Here is a 26843-nt window from a genome sequence, read left to right as displayed (position 1 = left end):
AGATCACTCCCACACATTCACAAGGAGCTTGCTGTATTTTTTTGAACTGCAAAAGATACTAAGATTTATGAGTATTTCTCATAAATAAGCATAAAGCACATAAGCATAAAACACATGGAACCAAATTTATTTTTATTGCAGTTCTGCTAATATAAAGGAGTTACACCATTGAGTAAAATGTCCGTTCCTGGTTCAAACTCTGATATATACCAGTATGACTAAGAGAATAATTTACTTCACAATATTTACTAATAAAACTTATTTAAACCTAAAAGTACATCATATAACACATCAGTTTAATATATTGATATACCGTTGTTCCTTCTGAAGCCCAGAAAAAAACAGTGCCCTACAGAGTGTTAACATGGAAACACTTTCCCCCTTTATTCCAAGTATAGCTCTTTTTTTGTTTCAGGTTGCTTTCAAAATTTATTCTTAGATCTAGTCTTGGTACATTTACAATAAGCATGAAGAGCCCTTCATATGACCTCTTTTTTGATTTGGTTCAGCTGAAAATGTAAGCCATAATTTTAGTTAAACTGGTGCAAGATTTATATCTAGCCGAAGCCTACGTGCCAGCTGTTAAATATTTATTATTGGTGATAGTACGACTCAAGGAGATGCCACTACTAGCTTACAATTCCAAGAAAGAACATTCATTCTTGCTCATGCTCCTTCCAGCCATAACTAACACTTTCCAGGTTTAAAGGATTGCTCATTTGACATGGGATATTAAGTAGTGACAAGAAATGTAATATCCATAATGCTATTTTTACAGAAGTAATTCCAAGACCATTGGCCATTTCTTAATAGGTCACAAAGTCTGGCTGAATTACAGGTTATTAGATGAGGCATTTATTTCTAACTGCAGTCATTTGGTTTTGCATCTCCTCTTATTGTTCTTTCTAGAACAATATTACTTTTGACAAAGCAGATTTTCATGAGACTGTTTTAGTTTTACTGTAAGTTGTGACGGCTATTCTGAATCCATGTTTTTGCAACTTTGTTGATGTCAATGCCATTTTCTTGTCAGGAATGAGCCAGGAAATATTTACGCAGATATTCCAGATGTGGTTTCCTTTATTTCTTCTTTCAAATTTTCTTCAGAGTTTGAGTTCAAACATCTCTCTGTATGCACATGGTAAAGAACAAAAAAAAGGAAAAAAGTCTGTAGATATTCGATTGATGTTTGGTTTAAAGATGAACAGCTTTCTTCACACATCCAAAATAACGCTCAATCTTCCTAAAAGAACAAAATACTACAGAGTGATAAAGGCTGGACTCTTCAGTGTCCAAAAAGACAACTAGAAAAATCTTCTCTTGAGTATATGGAATAAAAATCCCATTTGAGGATGTAAATGCTCATTCATATTAGCCTACATAAAATAAGTGACCCTAAAATATCCCAGACAGAAAATAAAATATATGGAACAGCTTTTACTTTTCCTATATATGCCCATATTATCTTAAAGACTAAACATTTCTGGGTTCAAAAACAAGGAGCCAGTATTTTCTTGAAGTAAAATATCTTAGCTTAGTGGCTCACAACATCTTTATTGCTAGGCTTCATTAGCAAACTGGCCTTCACATGCTGTCACACTTTGTTGTTCTCTCTCTCCCTTGTTAGGGCTTCTTCAATTGTTCTTTCGTTTATTCTTACTTCAGGTTCTTCTCTGCTGTGCAGTTCATTTATTTTTCACATCCTGGCGACTACTGTCCCTTTTTACAGCCTGCTTTTATCCTACAGTTCTGATCTCAGTCCATCCTCTACTCACCAGAAAGCTACACACAACTAGTGTCGTCCAACGTGGAGTCCTGCAGACATAACAAGAAAGCTGCTGTTGTTGAGTCCACAGCCCAGATCAGCTCAAGTGTTGTTGAGGACCCCTGCCTCCCCGCCAACAGGCCCTGCCTGGGCCCTGTTTAAGTTCAGCCTTGGCTGCTTCAAGTCCTTGCCTGAGCCATGCTGAAGGAGTCCTCATCTCTAGCAGGGCACAGTCCTGTCCGTTCCTGGCCACAGACCTCACTGTGCCAGTCCTGAACCTGAGGACTGATTTCACAGCTCATATCCAACCCTGCTTTGTTACTATGGACCTGCCCAGCACTCGCTGGGCCTGATCCTAACTCTGAGCTGTGGACTGACTTCCTGGCTTAACCTTGGACCTGCCTCATCACTGTGATATTGCCTTATGATCTGGACTGTTGGTCGGACCTGGCCACCGCTTCTGAGCCTGCCCCATTCATCTCACTTGGGTACTGCGGGACAGGGTCTTGGCCTGGGAGGCCCCTGCCCTGCTGGCCCTGTTATCTTCCTTGGCTCCTGGCTCACCTTCCCTTTTTGGGTTTTGCTGATCCCTGACGACTGGAGGAAAAAATAGAAATATTTGTACTAGACAGAAAACCTCTTTGCAGCAAACATGATAAAGATAGTTTTGGATTGTTTGTGATCACTTGAAATCTGTTTTCCCCCATCCACACTAAAATTTTTCTGCTTGATATTTACCCTCTTCCCCTCTTCTCCCAAAAGAGAAGACATCATTCTGCAAACTGCTAAATATCATTATAAAGAACGAGAAAGTTAAAAACATCAGAGATTTGCTCATTGTAAAGCATGTTTTCTGTACTTATGTCAGAAACTGATTTTTTGTCTTAGTGTTCTGTACGATTAAACTATGGCTCTGCTGTTTAAACTGTATCCCAATGCTTCGTTAATCATAAGCCTATTGAGATAGTGACGCATTATTTCATAGAAGGAAAAACATGGTATCATGTAAAAGTTAGAAGAGACAACGAATGCTCATTTTCTTCTACATAAAAACCACATCACCTTGCTCCCAAACTTCATGCTACTATGACAACTTCTGTTTCTAGAGGCTGACTTTTGAAAATGTTATACATACTGAACACTCTATTACTGCACAATTAAACTCATCTTCAGGGGGGTGGTTACCATTTGTCACAGTACTTAGTGAATAAGGATGTCCAAGTGTGATCTAGAAAAGAGGCAATGGCGACATAAAAGTACATGCAAATAAAATTCAAGCCCTGTAGCTGTGAGTGCCATCCTGTGTTCAGCAAAATTTGAATATGAAAGAGTTGGTTTTCTGCTCTATTTGCTGTCTTGATGTAGAAGATATAAATACACTGGAAAGAGATGATTGATTTGTTTTGAAAAGAGATACATCTGATGCTTCATTTGCTGACCATATAGAATCATATTCTGACACATTTAAACTCCTGCTGATTAGCATTTTACTTGGAGAGCAGTCTCACTGATCTTTGGTCTGGCTCTGAATCCTGGGAGAAAAGTGCCTGATAGATATTGTGATTTGGTTTTGCTTTACATCAGTGATACAAAAGGAAGGACAACTGATATGTCATTTAAAAAGAAGTGATGTCAAATCAGCATGTTTTTTTGCTCTTCTCCCACTTCCTGAAGAGTCACAAGGGCATATTTAGATTTTTGTGCTCTGAGAACCCCTTTTCGCAAAACAAGGGCATATTTGGATACCTGAACTCCCTCCCTCTCTCTCTCTCTCTCAAAATACCAGAGCAAGTGCTAGTATGTTAGATCCTGGATATATGCCCACAACGAAGGACACAACAAAAATGAAAAGAAATTCACAGTGATGCAGATACAACTTTTTTCCACTGTAACCATGGTTTCGTCAGTGAGTATTTCTATTGTTAGTACACCATTTTAAAGGCAAAGAGGAAAACAGCAGGTCTTTATGATACCAAGCTGGATTTGAATCCAACATGACAGAATACCTTACATATGGAAAATACAAGACTTAGGGGAGAATATTATAGATCTCATATTGTTGCCAGGGCATTTCGGAAATATTGAAAAAAAATCACATATATGAAACCACTATATGACTTAGCTGAAATTATGAAGGCTGCATCATGTAATGAAAAACTAAAACAGCACAAAAACCCCAGATATTTTCTAGTACAATCATTAATGTTATATATGTTCATCAAATATTTTCTTTCAGTCATTTGATCTAACATGTATTTTCGGATGAATTTAATGAATTTGAAGTACACTCATCCCCAAATACTTTCTACGGGAAGGCACATAACTACATTTTGAAGATATTCCTATTCCTCTTGAAATTTTATATAAGACTTGGAAAACTATGCCTGTACTCCCTACACTTGTTATCTAGTTCAGATATAATGGGAAGCAATAAAGAAATATGGAATGAAAAATATAAATCAGCTACAGAAGTTGTCAAAAGAAAGATAAACACAGATGAATTTCCAATTCCTTCCGAAAGGCATTTCTGTTTCCTCAAAATACTAACTACAAAAGAATTAAAATTAATAAAGAAGAAGGCATTGAGTTCAAGCACTCAGATGGCAAGAAATTCCAAATATAAAGAAACACTCGGACTGATACCATAGATATACAATACTCTTTTATGTTTTTATTTTCTGCTTTTACGACAGCTTACATTAACATATGAGTTAACAAATATATATATATTATAATGAATCCAGTGAGTTAACAATTTTTGAAAATTCTCATATTTATTTAGAATCAGGATTTCAAATTTGTGACAAAGTTTTATCCCGTTATATGAAAGTCATTACACACTCTACTAAGGTAATACAAGTATTTAGAAATTGTGCCATAGGAGTTTCTCTTTATCATCTGCAGAGATCTGGGCTGTAGAGACAAACAAATGACTTACATGAGTCTTAGAACCACCAGCTGATTGCCAGTAGTGTCTCTCTTGATTTTAATAATTGCTTTATGGAGATGATGTTTAAGTATACATAGATAATTTGTCTTTAGGCTGGACTAGCTGCTAAGGTCTAAGCTGCTTACTGTTTGTGTGGAGAAGTTAGGACAAAGTTTTAACTATATGCCATACTATTTTTATATTTTTCCCTAATTAGCCCAAGTTGAGATTGCAACTTCAAAACCCCTGGAACTGTTTCATCTATTAGATATCCATGAGATATCCATTATTACCAATCTTAAACGCTCCTAGCCTCCTACTAGCTTCAGAAGCACAGACCCATGTTCAAAAGGAAGACAAAGCAAAAGGAAAAAAAAAAGACTTACCTATTGAAATACATTTTCTCACAAACATCACTCTAGTTGTCCTTATTCTGTCTCTTTCCTCCTCTCTACTCAGAAGTCCTAGCTAAACTGTAGGTTTGACATGCCTGAGTATATCACTTCAAATCCCACATTCATATGATTGTATCAGAATATGTTTATTTTTAAACAAAATATGAAACTTTCCTGTTCCATTATGTTGCAAAAGAAGTCTTGAAATGTAACCAAATGTAATAAATACAGCAATATGTGCAGAAAACCTGAAACTAGAGTTCTGAGACATGTCATGGTTAGATATAGCCAGAGTGGAGAGAGTGGACTCTACAGCCCTGTGCCTTCTTCCACGTCACTCTTGACAAGGCTGGAGAGAGCTGGAGGCAAGAAGCTTCCTAATCCTGCTTCCCTAATATATATACCACGGATGTGCATCCCTTTAACTCAGTAGTTTGTTAGTGCTACAACGGAGGCCTAGCAACAGTATGGGAACAGAGAACGCAGTAGTGACAGGAGAAGACAAGATGCCTGTCTAGAGCTGAAAGGCAGAGAAATGTCTCCAAGCTAATGCTTGGCTTGCCCTGCAAGGGGTTCTTGAAAAGGCACTGACGTATCTTGCATGTCAATGCCATAGAGGCTAGTAGTAATGAAGTACTAGAAGCTGGCTGAATGGATCAATAACACGATCACAGCCTGACATATGCTCAGTAACACCTCACTGTCTACTACAGTGTATGAGCACAGATTCCTCCCAGACAAAGCTCATTCACCTTAAATGCACCCATGCTTTTTAAAAAAAGGATGAAAGCTACATATACTTCAGTCTCTTATTCTTTAGTTTGTTCCTGTTTTATGTGGTTCACTATTTAAAGTGTTCAGTCTTTGTGTACAGTCAGTATGAAGTTATTTGTAAAAATAATGTGTGGCAAATTGGCAGACACGTAGAGTTTAAAATATAGACAATCTGTTGAGTGCTTTAGGAGAGCTGCCATAAAATTTCATTTCTTACATTATAATATGTTTAACATTTTATGCAACATAGTACTTCAGAAAAAATGATAAAACTAAACAGTAAAGACTCTCTGAACATGCCTTGTAAGGAGGAGTGCATACAGGGGCTGCTGGGGACAGCCCAGGCTGGCAGCTCCCTGTGTGCGGGGACACCAGTGTCACCGGGGCTGCCAGGTGACAAGGCCAGACCTGGTCACCAGGGCCTGTCCCGCTACCCCGAGGGCGCAGGGCACCGGAGACATCCCTGGGAGGGCACTGGGCACTGCTGCGGGTCGGGGCTGGGGCCGAGGTGGGGGTCATGGGGCCCGTGGCCGGTCAGGGGCAGGGCCGTGGAGGGGCAGAGATGGGGCCAGGGCTGGGCAGTGGAGGCCCAGGGGCTAGGTCAGGGTTTGGCAGTGGCTGTGAACCAATGCTAGTAACTCGTGAGTTAGGTTCATGACTTGTGAAAATTCTATAAAGACTGAGAAAACAATGATCATTTTTCTACTCTCAGAAATTAACATGAGAGTCAGCATATCAAGCTATTCAGTCTCATGAAGGAAAGGGAATACTAATGTTTTTGTAATTGTAATTAAAAAATTAAAGACATAATGAATGATTCGTCTGAATGCCTGAACACTATGAAATCCACACTCCACTGAATTGAAAACCTATGCCTATGCAGAGCCAGAATTTCATGCCAGTTCTTTACACCAACGTGTACTCTACTCTTTTCTCTGTTGCAGATCTGTATTTAAATAACACATCTCAAGAAAGCTAGCAAAACTACAAAGCATTCTTTATTTAGTTAGTTAAACTGTTTGAGTGTTGGGAAGGTAAATGGGCTTTTTTGTTCACTTCTGTTCAGATGTTTATTAGTCAGATCTTCAATGAAGTGGGAAGAGACAGTTGCTGGGAAATTTTACTATCTGGAAATTGGCAAAATGCCCATGTTCAAGATCTACAGAAACCTTTTCCATGTTTAAGTGTAAATATATGACTTAGTATTAGCATTAAGAGTCCGCTGATTTTTGTGTTCCATGTGTATAGGTTTTCCTTTATCAATTCAATTCAGAGTTATAAAATTTTTAATCTTTAAGTCTTCAGTCTTATCTTTATTCTTTTCCTTGTAAGGGGACAGTAGAGTCAGTTCTTTTTCCCTGTGCTTCTCTCACAATGAAGACGGACAGCAGGGAAGTTCTGAACTAGATCTAGTTCTTATGACCCCCATGCAAAAAAAGACTCTAACTCAGAGGTAGGGAATGAGTTATCCTGTTGCATCAGATGAGATTCATCCAAGAAAAGGAGCTAAGGATGGTTTGTCTATGCCAACTAGCAGGAGCTGCTGAGAAGGAAAGCAGGTTTCCTCTGCACTCCTGAGATACAGAAAACATCTATGCACACTTCTGTGATTACTAATAACACAGTGGTTAAAGCACCTTCTCAAAAACAAAAAGGCTGGTCTGAATCTCCCTGTTCTACTGTCCTGGAATGAGAATTTCAATGCAAGTCATGAAAAGTATTTTAACAAGCAGGACATATGGCATTTTGGGGGGAGGCTTTTCAATAAATACCCATTGAATCAGGGGACTGAACAAGAGCATCCCACACTTTTTCAGTGTTTTAACCACTGAACTCTGAGGCTAGTAGCAGTCATAGTCTTTCCTCTTCTCTCTCTCCCTGGCAGGATGAGACGTATGGCAGTCATTTTTTTAACACAGCTTCAATTTAATTAGAAAAAATATTTGACTCATTTTATTAATCACCCTGTGAATGGCAGTGGTTGTTTTTTTCTGTATGAGAATGCTAGGTAAGAAGTTCTCATTGGTTAATTACATACAGCTCCTACCTTGCTGCCAAGTGTTTGAAATCTTTCCTATTCATGCAGAGTTTCCTTTCTACTTTAAACTGCATATTTTTGTCCTTTGCAAATTTCAGATATTTTTTCCTATCTTTTGAAAGATTTTTATCTTTTTTGATAAGTTATCTGTTTGTGCTAGATTTGTCTTGCTTTTATCTCAGAAAATGAAGGTAATCAGAAATGGATTACTTGGAAGCAAAAGGAAGATTTGTCTTTAAAGTAAAAATAATTAACAACTAATAAAAGCTGTTAAAAATCTTCCTCGGGTTTCCAATAACAAACCAGAAAAATATTCCAAACCAAATGAAAAAACGCTGAAGAAGTAGGAGTAAAAAATTCTCCAGTATACAAAGGAGGTCAGTAGAAGTAGAATACAAAGACACTATAATTGAATGTAAAAACTTGATTTTAAAATAGAACTTCCATTAGTCACTTATTACAACAGGATTTGCTCATTTTCAGATACTGTGATTAATGTTGAAAAAATGCCCAATAATATTTAGGGTTTTGATAAAGTTATCTGATGCTTTTCTGAAGAATTCTTACAGGACTAAGATTTCGTAAGCTTGATCTTTTTTGACACTGTTTTTTGTTTGATCTGTTCATAGGTATGTGTGTGAGTACGTGTGTGTGTGTGCATGCGTGTGTGTGTGTGTGTGTGTGAAATGTGAGAATTCTCAGCTGTGATCTTCAGTTCTGCAAACAATAACTTTTTGTTCATCTTTGCTCCTCTGCTTTCCTCTTCCTTCCTTCTTCTGTCAACTAATGCTAGGAAAGTGTGAAGTCTGTCATGCATACAGATGTTAAGAAATCCTTGCCATGACTGAAAAAATAGTTTGAAAGTAACAAAATAAATTGCTAACAGCAATGCACATAAATAGCACAAAGTATGACTCACTTTAAGGGTAAAATTTAGAAATATTGCAAATACATGTATTTCTCTCCACTATTGAATATCTAAATCCATTACTCTTTGCTATGTGATTTTTTTATTCAGATAATTGAAGAAATGAAATTATTATGTTTTATATTTTTCATTAAGTTTAATGGCTATTAAATATCACTAATAATTATAAGCAAAAGTAACATACTTGACAATAGTGTATCATACCAAGTGTGCTCTGGATCAGCTTACATTTTGTCTTCTCTAATTCAATTTATAGCAATCTAACATATACATAATAAAACAAATAGTAGGCTGAACATTACTGAGTTTTAATGTTAATGTAAATTTAAACTTGTACTGCTTTATGTTTAATTACACAAGTGCTCATAGTTGGCTCTTCTTTAATGGCTGTTTATTCATGTAAGAGTATAAGTGTGCAGAAAAGGTCAACCCTAGAAGCCCTGTGTTGGTGTGGAGCTAGCAATTCTGCTGCAATGTGTTTAATGCTGTTTGGGCCACACTGTGAAATACTCTTTCCTGGTAACAAAAACAGTAGTGTGCAAGTCACTTTAATTTCTCTCTCTCATTCTTTTTTGTTCGTATTTTTCATTGATTTTATTACTATCTGAGATTCTTTGTCAGGTATACTTTGCAGGCCACAAACTTAATAGGTACATAGTCAAATGTTCTGTGCATGAAAATACACATTTCCAAAATAAGGCACTAGTTTTGGCTTTTTGTAGTCCTACAGTTCCCAGTGTTTTTCTTATTGTTGATTATGAGCCTAAGCTTGTGATACAAACAGATGTATGGTTCATATACTGGCTTGTCTTTCTCAATTTTACATTAATTAAGAAAACACTTAGGATAGATGGAATCCCCACAGTCAGTCTCTTTCTGGAAATGAAACTGGAAAGCTCTCCAAGGTACCTGGTTGTTAATCTGGCTGTTAGACTCCATAGTGAATAAAGAACCTGGTTTCTTTCTCTTGTTCTGTTTTGTTTTTTTTCAGAAGGTCTGATTTCATAATTGACTCAATGTACTAAGTAAAACAAATTTATACTGTCCAGAAAGCAAGAAAACAACTGTTTCTTTTGCTTTAATGTAACTCCTTCAACACAGAATTTGCTCCAGGAAGAAAAAGGAACAGAACCTTAAAACAATAAGAATGAGCCAGTACATGTTTACAGTGAAGCTTAAAAAATATCTTTGCAGAGAAAGAGATTTCATATTAATTACTAAGTTTTGCACTGTAAGCCCAACCATTCTGTAGCCCAACTGTAAGCCCACTGATTTCAAAGAATGGCTTTAAAAAAATGTTATTTTCCACTTCTGTGCTGGAGATGTCCCAGCCATAGCATAGCACCCTGAGCAACTTGGCATCCTTTGGAACTTTTTGCACACAGTGGGAATGAATGAACAACAGCCAACAGTAGGAAGCCATGCAGGAATCTCCTAATCTATTGCCTTTCTAAATGCACCAATGCCAAATCAACTGTGTCCCCCTCTAAGGGAGTGACTGTGCTTTGGCTGCAGATGAAACTGAATGGCTGAAAGGTGGGGAAACATTCTTGATGCTGGAGTAAAAAGATAAACTGATAATTTTTTGTGAAAATCTGTTTAGCATTCCTGGTTAGGCATTGATCCCATGTGGTTTCTTACATCTAATTCACTAGTGTATCCAAATACTTGCAAAGCAATTCACAAAGCAGTTTTACTAATAACTGTTTTAACTAACATCTCCTGTGTTTTTTTTTTTCCTTTATCTCATCACAGGGAGAAGATCTACAGTGAAGTGCCTCCCTTTAGCATGTTTGCTTGCATGTCTTTGTTTTGGTTTGTTTACACAGTGCAATTCATTTGTAAGAGAACACAAAGACAAAGAAATGCATCTGACAGTCAGCCCAGAAGCTGGGAAGATTTTATGAAGGTCCTTCATTTTATTATTTTTGCTGAGCAGATGAGCTTTTTCCTAATATTAGAACAATCTGTTATCTTACAGGAACATAACCATCAAACCCCAAACTTTCATTAATCTGGATTACAGACATCCAAAAAGCCATGGAATTTCTGGATAAATATTGAGAATCAGAACTTGTTTTAAAATTCTATATCCCAGAGCTTAAACTCTAGAATGAGGACTACAGTGTGTCTTTTGACTTGCTCACAGTAAGCTGTCTTGCTGCAGAGCCATATTGCACTATTGTGCAGTAGTTGCATTTTCCTGATCATAAGAGGATTTTTATCCAGACAAATAGCACTTTTGTAGCAAAGTGAGGTTATAAAAGTCTAAGCAGCTGAAGCTATCTCAGTGATGCTAGGCTGGGATGGAGTTTTCTGGCTAACTCCTTATGGAAATTTTAATTGGAATGATGCTGTACAGACGTTTAGTGTAAATACGCTTGATGTCTGTGTGTGTAAAGGAGCCAGATATGACCTGAGCACCTACGAGAGGCCTCAGCACCTTGACACTTCATTACTCCTAATCATCTTATCTTTTCTATGTTTGATATGGTGTATAAGTGTCCTGGGGTGAAAAGATAGACTAAGTGTCATTTAGTTCACTTGCTGTGATGCAGGCCATGATGACTGCCTTACTGACAATGTGGTATGGATTGTTTCTTAATTATAAGATCTTTCGTCAGCATCAGTTATTGCTCGGGTTATTCTTTCTGTTTGCCTCTGATCTACATCTAGTTTGCGGTCCTTATTCTTGGCTTGTACATCAGTTCCTCCTTCGTTAACTCACACTATGTGATGAAGTGGATTATGAATCGAATGGCTTTTAAAAATGCATTATGACCACAAATTTTAAAATGTTTAAAATATTTTAAAAATCACGATACACTGATTCTTGATGACTGTTGCTTTTTTGAGTCTTTCCATTTTTACAACTCAAACTTTGAAAAGAAAGAAGCTCCCTAGCTGAGCAAGTGCATAGGACATGAATCTCTCAAGTGCCTGAATTTTAGTGACTTCTTGTGACTTCACTGTTACCCACTCAGATCTGTACCATGCCAGATTTTTACCTTTGTCATTGGCAAAGACCAATACATGATGCTTTAAAGCAATTTGCAAAACATCCAAAACAGACAAAAGGAAAAATTATGGCACGAGTGGGAGATTTTTCTTTATTGCCTTCATGCAGTTTGTTGCTTGCACATATACATCTCAAGATAATTAAAAAACAACTAAAATGTAGCCTGAGAATGTGATAGCACAGCCAACTCCTCTCAGTATAGCTGAATGCCACCTTTCATTTCTTATGGTAACCACAGTAGAGTGAAATTTTCTGCTATACTGCAAATATTTCTGTAGCAGACTGAATTAGACTGTTTACTCGCATCTCATGCCACTTTAGCTGCAAACAACACTACAATTGAGTAACATTAGACAGTCTAGAAAAAGAGGAGAATGACTGCTCTTAGGTGAACAATGTTCCCAATCATATACTGTCAGATCACATAAAAGTTCCTCTTTAGTTTTCAGCTCTCTATGTAGGAGTATGTGAGTAACTGAGATTTTTCAGAAAGGTCTTCATCAGCACTTAAATCCTGTCTCCAGGGAAAGCATCTTGAAGAAGTGTTGTAAGACCAGAAGATTCACCAATCAACCATTCCTTAGTTTGGAACTAGCGCCCGCTCTGCAGATTAAGCTAATTGAACCAGAGATAAAAGCAATCCTTTCCCAGCTGAAGACTTTCAGCTGTACTGGAAGATGCGAGCCATGCTACCAAATTAATTGTTCTTTAGTCGTCTTTGAACAATGTATAGCTAAGCTAAAACTATGCCCCCGTTCTAAACTACTCCTCCCTCCCACACCAGACATTGGCACTGGGATATTTTAAAAGTTACCATGATGATTTTTGAGGCCACCTGTGGAACATTTTTTGCATAACAGAAACAGTTTTTTGACAGTCTTCTAGCAAAACATAGCAATCAGGTCATGTCAGGTAAAAACCCGTATCTTAAAAAGGCAAAAAAATTTAAGTGAGGAAACAGAGAGAAGCCCTTAAAGCTATGATAATATGCAGAGAACTTCTGGGAAATAAGCATGCATGTAACTGCAATGTACAATTTGGAATTGTTATTCCAATTACACTGGAATGTAATTTATGCACACAATATTATATTTCTTTTTTTCCGGTCTCAGTCAAGATCTGAACTTTATTCTTTCTTGCACTCCTTTTTTAGTCTCTAATGACTTCTTGATCACGTGAATATTATCTCCAAATCTTCCTGATCTGTTTTTTCCCCCTATGTAACATTTCTAAGGCAGGTTCTCTTTTCTCCATCTTCATCAGACTGTCATCATGTTGTGGTAGTAAAGCCCCTATGGCCAGGCTTTAAAATATAAAATCCTGCACCATCAACATTATTCAAAACAGGCTACAGAGATCACTTTCCTTTCTTGTTTTTTTTGACCGCAACATTTATTTTCGCTTCCCTTTACCTACTTCTTAGTTCACTCTGTATAACTTGAAAGCAAAGACTTTTGCAAGTTGCTTCATCACCTCCCTACACAATCAATTATACCTTGAGAGTACTGTGATGTGAGTTCCCTCTTTCACTCTGTTCATAGCAAAAGATTTCATCAGCCTCAACTTTCTCTTTGTCATAGGAACAGCCTGCCAGAAAGACCCATGGCTACTCTCACACAGGGGTGGACGCCATCTTTCAGGCATATCTTTTAAATATTCCTTTTGTCTTAAGACTAATATTTTTTTCAACAAGCTAGCAAATGGTGCTTTGGGAGAACTTCCTATGGTAATACAGAGTACTGTCTCACTCTACTCTACTCTTCCTACATGTCTTTATTCATTTAACTTGCCTCATGTAAATTCCATATTCTCAAATACCAGATAAATAGTGACAGTTGACAGTGAGATAGAGTAGTTGTTGTTTTGGGGGAATTAATAGATTTGGTTTGCACACTCAGAGCTCAGATAAACAGAAGCATGTTTTGGACATCAAATGGCTCAAATTCCACTCAGGAAAGACTGAGTTCATAGCTAATTAGTATATTCAGTACCTTCCATTAATAAAGTTTCCATAAAATATATCATTATGTCTTTGATCAAAATCATCCATGCAGTAAGTTTTACTACAAGATGTTCTCTACTGTAGGGAACATTCCCTTATTATGACAGAGCCCAAAGGACTTGTTCCATCTGTGTTTGTGGTTCTTCCTTAGTTCATTTTCTATCTTCTTCCATTTCACTGACCTCAAAAGTCTACTTGCTTGAATAGAAGGTGTAAGTTGGTATCACAAAGCACACATACTAACTGGCAGCTTCTGCACTACACAGTAACCTCAGTATTGTGCAACATGATACTGAAGCCACTTTCTCATCTGTGAAGCTGGCAACAGAGAAGGTAAGGGCAGCAGGTCAATTAGGACAATCCTATGAGTAGTGATAATAGTCTTTCTGTGCTGTTTTTTTTGCTTTAATGATTGAAAGATGGTAAAGCGGAAGGGTATGATGAGCTGAGAAGCTGACAGACTTTCCAAAGTATTCCGCAAATGTTTATAAATCAAATGACTAGGAAGCAGGGCTGTCCACTACAGAGCTTTGGAAATAATTGACTCCAGTTCTTGGAGCACGAATCTTTTCCTAGGTAAGTGGTGAAAACAACCACCTTGGATGAAGGACATTGAGATGAAATCTCCCACATGCTTGGCAAGTGCTTTAATTAGTAAGCCACTGTTCAAAGAGAGGAACAAGAAGCAAGGATGTCATCAACATCATTCATTTTTATCAACAATTTAAAGAAAAGAGTGATACTTCCAAGCATACAGACTCTGTTCTAAAAAATAACAGTGCTGACTTCTGGAGAATTTCAAGCTGCAAATCCTGATTTGACCTACATACCTTACTGCACACAGAGCAATGTGCTTTAACCCCTGGGAAAGGAAAAAAAAATCAGATATGCCCTTCTTCGAAGAACTTTGTACTAGCCAGCCTAGGCAGTTCCCTGCGAATATACTTGCTCTCATGAGCCCTTTTTGAGCTGCTTAGTTTTTCCTATTCACCTAACTCAAAGCTCAGATTGGTTGTGTTAGCCATGTGCATAAGTCTCTGACAGATGATGTATCTTGCTCTCAGCTGCAATGTGATTGTCAGGCAAGTGGTCTAATGGTTTGTATGCTGAAGATGAATTAAGTTAGTGGGATCTGGAAAGGCTAAGAAAAGCAACAAAAAGCTACTTGGAAGTGTAGGACAGCTGATGTGAGGAATTACTTTACTTTGGTCCTTTTTATCCATACATTGTGTCGTGAGGCCAAGTGCTTGAAACAGACTCTGGCATGGCACCAGTATTTCCTGGCTAATTCACTGCCTTTTAGAGTGGTGTTTGCCATTTATCTTTGCACTTATTTTTAAAATGTCTATGTTGGCAACTCTTCTTAAATATTTGCTTTCTACCATACATTTACATCCTCGGCACATTTACATTTTCCACATTACAGTGTCAGGAACAAGCAACAAGAATAAGCCCAACCTGCTGCGACAGCGGCCGCAGCAGCAAGCACCACAGCACCTGAGCAGGCTGTGGGGCTCCCTTACCTCCCCACCACCTTTCTGAAGTGGATGAAGTGAATTCAGACTTTTTGGAGAAATACAACCAACCCTATGTGGACTAAGCAAGCATACGTTTTTGTATGCGGAAAAAATGGAAACAAATGCTGAAATATTTCTGGCAAGAATGAAGTTCACCCTCAGTCCCCAAACTAGGACGAGCTTAATTTCACATTAACACTTTGAAAACTCCAACTCTACATCATTTTCTGGTAGTTACGTCCTTTTACTAGGTCTGTTTTCTAGCCCTTTCTCTGGCTGTGTGGCGCGGCAGCAGCTGGGAAAGGCCACACACGGGGGCCGAAGGTGCGGGCGCAGCCGTCCCTGCTTGCGTGGAGGGGGGAGACGGGAAACCCGCTCTGGGGTCGCTCTCCCGCCGAAAGCAGAAGTCACACACCGCCACGCCAGGCGCAGGTGGCGTTTGGGCGATAAGGCCCTGCGATCCCTTGCCCCGCCCCGCCGCGCCACCGGCTCGGCGAGGTGCGACCACCCGCTCTCAGCCTCCGCCCCGGCCCCTCCCGCCTTGGGCTCGCGCGCGCCGCAGCCGTTGGGACGCGGTGGGGGGGAGCGAGCGCCAACGGCCGCGTGGAGCCTCGGGGCACCAACGGCCGTCCACGCGCCCGCCCTTTCCAACGGCCCTTAGCGACCGCAACGATCGCGCTGAAGGGAAGGGCGGGAGCCCCGCTCTGGGTTAGTCTCTGCGGTCCCCTGTGGGTCTCGCCCTTCGGCGTCTTTTTTTTTCCTTTTCTTGTTAAGGAGTGGGCGTGAGGGAATTAGCGCCCTGCGAGCTGCGAAGCAGCAGCTGCCTCTGGGGAGCCGCGTGCGTGAGGCAGGGGGAGCAGACGTGATTACTTCAGAATTTATTTAAGGGCTGGTGGAAACCACTGCAGCGGCTTCCAGGGGAAGTCCTCGCCGAGGGGGAGAGCGCGGAGCGGCAGCAGCAGCGCCGTGGCCGCTCCCTCCGCCGCTGCCGCCCCCGCCGCCTGCCTGCCTCCCGCCCACCGCCCCGGCCCTTGGCCGCAGCGGGCCCGCGGCGCTGCCGCGCGTCCGGCTTCGGACCTGCGGAGAGGGCGCTTGCTCACTCCTAGCGTTTCCAAATGCGTAAATATTAATTACGTGCCTGGGCTAGTCAGATTATAGTAGATATTATCGCTGCTTTGTCATGGCCGGATTACAGCAGATGATATGTTTTATTACACTGTATATCCGATTAGATGAGATGTAATAGCGTTTGCCTGAACTCCTCAAATTACAGCATATAGCAGTTCAGAGATGTCCTCCCGCTTTAAACACAGACATCAGTTAGTAGTTAGGCAGGAGGAGGGGGTAGCGCAGCGCCGGGTCCGTCGAGGAGAACTGAGGGAGCCGCACGGGCGTAGCTCGCCCCTCGCAGCAGGGCTGTCCGGGACTTGCCTGTCGGTGCGCGCTCTGCGGCGCGGGGCGCACGCAGTGACTCCCCCGGCTCCTACCGCCGCAACTCCGAGGGCTCGGGGCCGCGGCTCCTGCGCTGTTTCGCCGAGATCAGGCTCTGCCAGGCAGGGATGAGCTGCAGGCAGAGGGGTTCTTTCTGCTGCAGGCAGAGGGGTTCTTTCTGCAAAGCAGAAAACCGCGTTTGCTTTTGATCATGCGGTCGTGCATGTGTGTGGACTTCAGTCATGCACAGAGGCATAATTAGCCTAGGAGGCACTGAATAACCAGAGGAACCAGATATTATTCAGTTGACAAAAAAAGAGAAATAAAAGAAAGATGCTCTCGCCGCGGCCCTTCCCCCCTCTAATCTCTTCCTTCCAGCTGTAAAGATGCTGCTGTTTGAAAGGGGCTGCTGGAGCTTTAAGAGCCACCCCCCCCCCCCCCCCAGCTCCCGACAATGGTCTGAGCCGAGCTCTGCTTCCCAAAGCAAAATTTGTAATATGCCATTTTTCCCATGGACGCTTCTCCTCTTGGCTGCTGACGAAGTGACGGAAGAAAATGCCGAGGTGCCAAGCAGCCAGTCTTACCGGAGGACAGGTGCGGGGGCTTGGGGTTCCTCGGAGCAACGCCTGTGTCACCATTGCTAGGAAGACGGTCCAGGAGCACTCGGCTGTGTGAGTCCCCGCTCGAAGCCGGTGGTGGAGACTGCGGTTGTTATTGATCAAGTGAAAGAGCAGACGCCGAAATAAAAGCCACTAGGTACTGAACCCTCTATTTCTGAGTTAGACCTTCCCTTCTTAGCTTCGGCACCCTTTGGGAGATGATGTGCAAATGCAATATCTTGCTATCTGCTGCTTGCTGTCGCATGTCTGGTATTATTTAAATGCATTTCTGCAATAAGAGTTGGGAGTTGGGGAATTTCAGAGTAAAAAACATGAGACCAACTTCTTTTTTACTGTGGTTGAGGGAGTTTCGAGGCTGAAGGGATGACATAAAGAATAAATGGTTCGAATAAGTCCTTTTTTAAGGCACTGTGTTCATCATTCTTTCTGTGTGGAAAGAGTGTAAGATGCTACTGTTAAAGGTGATATCATAGTTTAGTGAAGACTCTGGTAGGTAAGGAGTTAACTAGGAGGAGGAATATGCATGTAATGCAACTCAGACAATAGGAAGGATTTTCCTTATGGAATTACAGTGCGCTGCTTAAGAGCGATCTTGCTGAGAGCATTTGAAAAGACGTAATTGCAGTAAGAACTGGCTTTATCAGCCACTAAATCTATATAACATTTTGGAAAAAAAATAGCATATAAATGCAAAATATCCAGAATGATCCAATGAAATGAGTTTTCAAGCTGATGTCACTATGGGCAGGCTAGAATGTATGGTAGTTAAGATTTCTACTTCTTTTTCCCGCAGCAAAAATTTTAAGTAACTTGAAACAACTCCTCAACCTTGGTGTGCAAAACAAACATCTGAATATACAGAAAACAAGCTTTTAAAACCAAAAGTGGACAAAAAAGTGAAGGAATAAGATTCACATTTCTAGAAGGTGGTAGCCTTCAAGGTGAGCAAAATGCTTGTCTGAAAGCCTTTGTCAGGCCAGAGCCAAATACTATTTCTCCTTCTCACTCCTACAGCCTGCCCAAGTAAGTCCAGCTGGTAAATTATTCCCAGACTACATGAGAAAGTGAAGATGTTTGTTATAGCATTCTGTACAGTTTGTTACAGAGCCAAAAATCAATAATAATTTCCAGAGTCTTGGACAAGTGAAACAACAGAAGATGTCAAACAGGGTGGGGTCCAATGAGAAGAAAGGTGACAACTTTTCCTCCCTCCTTTATAGAATATATGTAGCAGATATTTCAAGTACTTTGTTTTCTGAAAGTCATTTAGGAAAAAAGTCAGTATTAGAGATGCACTTTCACACCTTGTCTGTACATGATTATCAGCATCAGTAGATAAAAGAAAGAGAATTGTTATCAGTTTAATGGTTAATGGAGTAGCTCCTGAGCCTTACATAACTGTAACCAAGGGTGGGCATGTACTCTATACTGTTTGTTGCAATTCTTGTCTGTTCACTTCATCTGGATGTCTCAACTGAGCCTCAGTATTCCTAATTGAGCTAATATTCAGTTCACTTGATGGAGACATAATGCAGCTGACACTGTAGTTGCTGTGACATTTTTTCGTATTACCTGAAAAACCTTTAATGCAGTGATAATGAACCACGTTTTCCCCCTCTCAAGGAAGGAATCACTTTTTAAATAGTGGTTGTTTTTTACCAGTTAAATGCTTTGTGATTAGAGGGGAATCCTGTTCATGATTTCTCATAATATTGTAGCCACTGGTAAAATAACATCCAGTGTGTTCATTAATTAAGCGTAATATATAAGATGCTTTTGGTTTATATGTTCCAATTTGGACGTAATAAAATGATAGGAGGCTAGCGACTTGCCTATGTTAGTGACTTTTCTGTCCATCTGCAAAGAGACTGATCCAAATCCACTGAAGTCCATGATAGTATTTCCATGGACTTAAGCAGTTGTTGGAAATGATTGGAAAAAAATACTGAAATAGGAACCAACCAGCTTGGAATAATTTTTGCCATAAATGGTGTATCGGATACACAGTGGACAATGAAGAGAATGTATTTAGAGATCTTTAATGTTTTGCTTCACAAGCTGTCATTGTGTATGTCTATGATACTTGAGCACCTGAGGTCTAGAAATACTAGTAAAAGTAAATGCCTAATGTTAAAAACATGGATAGTCTTACTTGTTTCAAATTAGAAGAATTCTAAAGAATTTACTTTGCCTGAGTGTCTGTGTTCATGGATTTTAAGAGAAGCAGTAATTTTTTAGTATACCCCTTTCCCTCAAAACATCTTAGAGGGTTTGGAATAGTTAGAAGGTGCTACGCAAGTTCAGCTTCCGTTGAAGTCCTTCAGTTTTGGGTACTGTGTGTGTTTCCTGAGCAGGGGAGTTGTAATGCCTGCTGTGTGGCTCCTGATGAATCCAACAAACAGTGTTTGCGTATTAACAGTGAAATGCTGCTGACCTAAACTAAATGTATATTGCATTGAGAGATTGTTATACTCATCTTTAGAATAGCTGGTAAGGTGGTAGACTTTTAACTGCAGACGTATTAAGTTCAGTATGAATAGGGAGGTTGGTTTTGTTTTTAAAGAAAAGAAAACACATTTCAAAAGCCTTGTTGCCTCAGATCTTTCAAGCATACTTTTAATTAAGTTATATTACTATAGTGCAAGTCAGCTTTTATTGGGGGGGGAAGGAACACAAAATTCTGTTTTTTTTTTTTTTTACTTTAAATTTCTGTTTTTTTTTTTTTTTTTACTTTGAGTTTATAGGTATACAGTATTGAGGTATTAATGAGGCATCTATCACATTGTTAAGCCTCTGCTCTTTCCTCTTCTTTGCATTTGTGTCTGTGTAGGAGGAAGTATTGCACAGCATAATGTACTTGAAGGTTTATTCTGTTTTCATGGACCTCTGTGGTCTTGAAGATACGGGACAGAGTTATTTGATCCACTACTTGGAGCACCTACACACCCACTGGAATGAACCACGCTCCCTCAATGTGCGTTCTTGGTGGTCTGTGCTCCCTCATAAATAACTGAGCATTTCTTCAGTCATGATAACTAGCAGTTAGTAGTGGTCTGTTGTACTGTGACTATCTGGCTTGTTTCTCACTTACTCCTGAGAAAGAGGATGGTTAACAAAGATCTTTGCTAACTATTCCCTCTCACCTTTCCTTCCTCCCCCAACTCTTTCTTGGCTCAGTTTTCTGGGGGCTACAGCCTGCAGTTCTCCTTTACCAGCATAAAGACCTGCATGGAGTTCCTAGATGGATGGTTGGGCACCACTGATATATAATTCAATATGATTTGATGTATCAAATTAGGAGAACAAATTGAATACCTGAAGTGCTCCTTCTTTATCTTTTCTTCCTCCTGTCATGTGACCAGAATCTTGGTACAGAAGTCCTTACTAGATGACTTCAGTGGGAATTTACTCAGAAACTGCAAAACTGACTTTTTACAGTTGGTTACAAATTGCATTCAGCACCATGTATTTTCCTTTAGAGAAGAAAGCAGGTCTGTCAGTCTTTGGTTTGGGGTTTTCTTTGTGTACATGCTTTTTTTTTTTTTTTGAGGGAAGGAAAGGCGTTAGGAAGATTTTTTGTTTTTCTGGATGAGAATACAATGTGTTCATATTTCCCATTGTCAGAAAATTCCAACAAAAGAAATCCTAGTATGGGTTTATAAAGCACCCTTTATAATTAGGGTAGCTTCCTAAATGTACTGAGAGCATTTAGGTATGTTGTAAACATTGACTTGATAATAGATCATGACCTTAAATAGGAACAATTTCAGTGATAGAATTTTGAGGAAAAATATTTATTTATATTTACTGTTTCTTCTGCTATAATTGTAGAAAAAGTGTATACGACTTAAGTAGAACTACTGCCGTTCAGCACATATGTGTTCCCCTGCAGAGCTAGGCTTTAGCAGCTTCTTAATCTTAACTTTGAACATATTTGTTTCAATATTCTTTTATTATAATTCATTGGATGGGTGAAAAAGTCTAAAGCATTGAAATCTTTCTTCAAACCTGTCTCGTTTGAGGTATTTGAATGATGAGTAAAGCTGGAAAGTAAGCAGGGACATTAAAAATACATTTATAAGAAACACTTTTCAAACTTTAAAAGTTAAAATGTTCTGAGACCTTACATTTTAGCATCCAATGTAAAATTTAAGTTTATTCTTTCTGTGTATGTTTTCTGACAAAGAATAATTGCTTGTGTTTGCAGATATAACCAGTGTTTTTTATATTTTGGATGCCTATAATGTAATTATTCATTTTGTGTTCTAGTGAGGTTGTGTTTTCAGATTTCTGTACTTCAGCATATTTTGAAAAGCAGAAGCCCTTACAGGTGTCCAGACATTACTCAGAAATTACGACGTTTAACATAACTAGTACTATCTGAAAATGTGGCCACACTTTTAATCAAGGTTTATTTTTAATTTTTAAAAGAGAATTTTCTTTACTTTTTGTAGAGTTATTCCAAGCATATAGAGTCTCGACTTCTCCACAGGGCAGGCAGTCTTGGAGAAATCAAGGTGTTTTTTATGAGTGAGATGAGTTAAGCCACAACGTTTGTGGGTTTTTTTTTTTTCCAAACTTCCCTTCAGTCTCATTTAAATGTATGTTAAATTTCAGAATCCCTGTGATAAATGAGCAAGCTCTTTGAACTTAAAGCTCTCTCCAGAAACATGGAATAATTCAGTTGTGGAGGTCACTTGGGCCAATCCCTTGCTTAAAGAAGGGCCAATGTCAAAATAAGATGGGGTTGCTCAGGGTTAGTTTGGAGCAGGGAGGGGGTGAAAAACAAGACTCAATGGTCACTGTAAATTTTTGAAGTTCAAGGCTGATAGATACACTCCTGTTTTGCTTATATTTCATCGTATTACCTGAAAATTGTCATAGAAGTTAGTTTATAATTTAGGATTGTGGCAGTGCAATTCAAGTTTTCTGTTGCAAGCTTCAGAGAAGGGATTTTGATGCTTCAGATAACACTGTTGTTTGTCTTTGCTTATCCTTCTTTTACTATCAACTCAGAATTCTTTTTCCGTAATAGGACTCATCAAAGATATGTAACTGTAATTGCCTTGTATTAGTTGGTATGAATGTATTGATTATTAAAAGGAGTATTACTCTGGGGTAACAAAAATCTTAACTTAGGAGCTGGTACATGCAGACCCAATGGAGAGATCAAAATTATGCATAGACTGGATGAACATATTTTTGTGTCTGAATTTCAGCGTGTGCATAGAGTTGAATGAGGAACTAATGACCTGTTAAGTTCTATAAAAACAATTCAGAAAAGTAGAGAGCTGTGAATTTTTTTCCTGATCTTAGATCTTTTTGGTCTCTCTCTGGTTATATGGTTACAGGCAGTTAGTTGTATGGCAAGGGAGCAGCATGTCAAATCATTGTTTGATAAACACAATTAGAAAACATGGAATATCTAGATGTCAGTTTATGACTATATTTAGCCTATTCAAAAGTTGTGCTTTAGAAAATCAAGTCCTAATGAGCCTAAACAGTCTTTGAAGCAGTAAGAGTGGGAGGACAAAATGTGATTTTAAAGATGGTCCATTGTTAATCCTGCGGAGTTCTGTGCTGGTCTGTGATTAGTGGGTCAAGAGTAGGTAGTTACAGTGATTCCTTCTGATTTCAGTCTATGCAATATTTCAGCTGATTATGTTATGAAACCAGAGAAGAAAATTGATGGGGGGGTTGATATTTTTTAATCACTAACAATAGGCTTAAAATTCGAAAGTTGCATAGAAGGAAAATAAAAGGTGTCCCCTTCCCCACCATTAGAAATTTAAAAATACAATTAAGGTCACTCAGGCTATGACCACATTGGCAATCAGAGCTAATTTCACAGAGCAATACTATTTTAGTTTTATGTTTTGATGTGAATCCCTCAGTTGTTTCCATCTGCATTGTGTTGGTTTGGATCTTTCTGTGCTTTTGGTGTGTGCAAACTAAATTCCTTTCAGTTATAATTAAACTGGAAGCCTGCTGCAAAGCCTAATGTCCCGACCCCAAGTGTGAACCACATCATCATGTGGTCAACCAAGGGTTGCCTAATACATGTGCACCATCAGAAAGCTGTAAAAACAGCAAGACTCCCTGAAGTGGTTCACTTGCCAGATAAAGAACCAAGTACGTATGTGCTCTCCTATTTGCCCTCTCGTCTTCTACTACTAAATTGTGATCGTTCTGTTTGCTGTCACTTACCCCTCTATTTTACTTCTGTGGGTTTAAATTCCTTTCTCTGCTTTACCTGCCTTATGTTGAGCCCCTCTTCATGAATCACCCTTTTTTTTTTTTCCTTTTTTCTTCCTGTTTAAATTCTTCAAATTCTCTTGGTATTTTGACGCCTTCCTCTATCAGCAGAAAACTCAACAGGATGCAGTATGGTTCTGGGGAAATGGCTGGAAGGTGGCCAGCATTTCTTGGGGACAGTTTTAAATGGTGGCAGCCTCAGGAGATTGAAAGCATCCCATCTGCTGCCAGGTATGAGAGTAATAAAGGCCAGATGAAGAGGGGTTTTGTTCTTCTCTCTCTCTCTCTCTCTTATTTTTTTCTTTAAGGCTGCTTTTTTTTTAAAGGCAAGACACAAATCATAGTAAATCAGGGGTAGCATGGCAAATGTGTGCCTTTCATGAAGAGCTGCAGGAAATTTATGTTTGGGAGCCTCACGATAAACTTGCAGTTGTTTGAAGTTTTGCTCCTGTTTCTTGGGTTGATGACGAGGAGCATTCTGAGAAGCGGGATTCCCTTCAGAGTTGTTCCAGGGCTCTATCCTTGTCTCCCAGAAAAGAGCCATGTCCTCATATGGCCCAGGATTCCATTTCCCCCTGTTCCCCACCATTGCAACCATCAATGCACCCCTTTTTGGCACCCTCTGTGAGCTCTCTTGATGCAGCCTGGGTTAGCATACTGCTTTTTTATATTTGTCTCTAAGCTGGAGGTGGGGAAAGGGAGAGGATGTATGTGGTTCCAGTGGAAAAATGGCATTGATCTCAGAATTGAAGGAAAGCAATGTACATCACCAATCTGACTGCAAGAGCCACTGTACCTTTAATGCAATTCTCCCGGGGCCAAGAGCTGTGGGAGAAAACATCCAAATAGCAACTGCCTACACCAGAAGCTGCCTGCCCACTCCCTGCCTTCTCTGCTGTCTTACTCACAGTCCAAGTTAGTTACTTGTGCCATGTCAGGATAACACGGCCCTCCCAGGCTTTCAAAATAAGCACACCCACATGGCCCATCCCCCTCCCTGAATGCAGCAGCTTATAGGGAGAAGGCATGGTCATAGTGCCATGAACATTCAACCTGTGGATCCCCTTGCTGCCACACAACCATGTGTGGCACACACTTCTCTCACATTGCCATAATTAACTGCAGAAAGAGATTTTCTGATAATTTTGTTTACAAGCTGCTGAGGTAGCAACAGCTGTCCACACACAGGTTTCCCTACCTGTTCCCCCCAACACCAGCAAGCATGTTAAATTGCACCACTAGTCTTGTGAAGAGCCTGTCCATGGATGTATGTGTTGCTTCTGTAGAGATCCTGCATGGCATGAGCCCTTCAGGTTCAGGGACTGGTGCAGACACAAGCTTTCAGAAGATGCAAGCAATTTTGTGGTCCAGTGACAGCCTTCAGGCAAGGGATCTGTCATGCGATCTGGGCTTGGGAATGAGGAAAGAAGTTGCTTCTGTGTCTTTTATTTCTGATAGAATATAAGGTCCACAGCCTCCCATAGCCCTACTCAGTAAGAGATGAGGTAACTGGTTGTGAGGGGAGGGGTAGCTGCTTACTATTCAGTGCAAACTGTACTGCAAACAACCCAGGACAGCTCCTTAGTCTGAATGAGCAGAAGAACGTACAGCATGTCCACACCAAAAACAGACAGGATGACCCACCAGTCTTAATAGCGTCATCTACTTTGCCAGGGCACTTGAAGCAGGAAGAAGATTTCAACTTGCCTCTATTCTGTGCAGGATACAGAAAACAAAACAATGGACTGCTATTACCACAGTGGTCTCTTTCTGTTCTGTTTATGGCCAGGAAGCCACTGTGCTTCCTCTCCTCCTTCATCTCCTTCTACTCTTTCTCCCTGTCCCCTATGTGCCTGTGGCCTTCAGGCAACACTGCTTTCTCCTGCTGTTGAGGTCAACAGGTTGCAGGAAGGAGAGTTGTGCATCACTGCAATGGTTTTCACACACACTTGCTCTTCCCCACAGGTTCCCATGGTGAAGAAAGATCCTAAAGTAGCTCTTTATCCTATCCCCTTTGTTGCAGGGAGGGACAACATATCCCTCCGTTCTCAAGGGGATGCCACAGCACCTGGAAAAGACAACAGACAACAAGAGGACATTCACAGCAGAGACTGTTGGAAAGGCTCCTGCTAGATGCTCAGAAGGGTGGTCAGCAGTAGTACATGGCCCACATACCTTGATGATGTGTACAGACTCTGGAGCAGGACTCTCTGGAGAGTTGGCAGTTCTTGCAGGAAGCCCTCTATCACTCTCCAGAAACAGTAAAACATGCCCCCACACAGTTAGTGGTCCTCTTGCTCAAGGAAAAAGCCATGCTTCAACCCAATGCTCAAAGGGCCACAGCAGCCTCAATGGCAGGTCATTTTGCTATCCTGGGCACTGCAGAAGATGCTAGGGGGATCCCTTGCTTTTCCATTGACTGTTGTGCATATCCAGTCCATGCTGTCTTCCACCCATGTTTATAAGTTGTGCTGGACAACCAAGCTCTGGTGGGCTTCAGAGAATTCCATGACCATCAAGTCATCTTCTTTCCACGTTCCTAGGCATTGCATCTGCATCTGTCGTAGCTGGGCCAGGTTAGCAAATTCAGTATGTTTTAGTCCCCTACCAAATAAAAGTTGGTTGCTGTTGTTTGGATATACTGACCCATTGCTGATTTGCTAGAAGAGTTCTTTGTGTTCAGCTTCATGGCCTTGCTCAGTTATGCACCTTGTTCATGTGTGGGTCTTTGTAAACTAATGGTCCCATTGTGATTATTTCCAGGTTTTACTGTGGATCCATGTTTTCACTCAGTGATAGTGCTTTAACTTGACAGCAGTCATGGCATGGCCTGCCATTCAGACCACAAACCTGACCTGCAGGAGATGGAAGGAATTTCTTGAATGATGGAAGGTTCACCCATGAGAGTCCTGTGGGGCAGGAGGTGTTCCATAGGATGCTAATGAGCCATGTTGAGGCAGAAAAGTTTCAGTGACAATGTGAATGCTTGTTTTTGGTCTTTGCTTGGGGAATGTACCTGCAGATCTTGGTCCCTGGCCACCTGCTGCATACCAGTTAAGGTATGAAAAGATCAGGGTGGATAGTAGACAAAGCAGTTGCATCAGCAAGAATTCCCTGAAAGGTGTTCTGCCTCTCCAGGGAAGGAGGGTGGATTCTAGTTTATTCAAGCT

At 40.2% G+C, this 26843-nt stretch overlaps 1 protein-coding gene across 8 annotated transcripts in view; it reads left to right on the top strand.

Moving 5' to 3' along the window:
* Positions 1 to 17412: 17412 nt before the first annotated feature.
* The window catches only part of PPFIA2 (PTPRF interacting protein alpha 2), a 351928-nt gene continuing 342497 nt past the window's right edge, over positions 17413 to 26843 (top strand). For 2 of the 8 annotated variants that reach the window (XM_064509622.1, XM_064509603.1), the window contains exon 1: positions 17415 to 17554. The gene's annotated coding sequence lies outside the window, so the exon portion shown is untranslated. Of the gene's footprint in view, positions 17555 to 26843 lie in introns of all 8 variants that reach the window. The other 6 variants (XM_064509675.1, XM_064509646.1, XM_064509640.1 and 3 more) reach the window with 4 other exon arrangements.

This window comes from Dromaius novaehollandiae, chromosome 1 (assembly GCF_036370855.1).
Source record: "Dromaius novaehollandiae isolate bDroNov1 chromosome 1, bDroNov1.hap1, whole genome shotgun sequence".
Classification (NCBI taxonomy): Eukaryota; Metazoa; Chordata; class Aves; order Casuariiformes; family Dromaiidae; genus Dromaius; species Dromaius novaehollandiae.
Note: the sequence above shows the minus strand (reverse complement) of the source record. Positions and strands in the feature narration are given on the sequence as shown.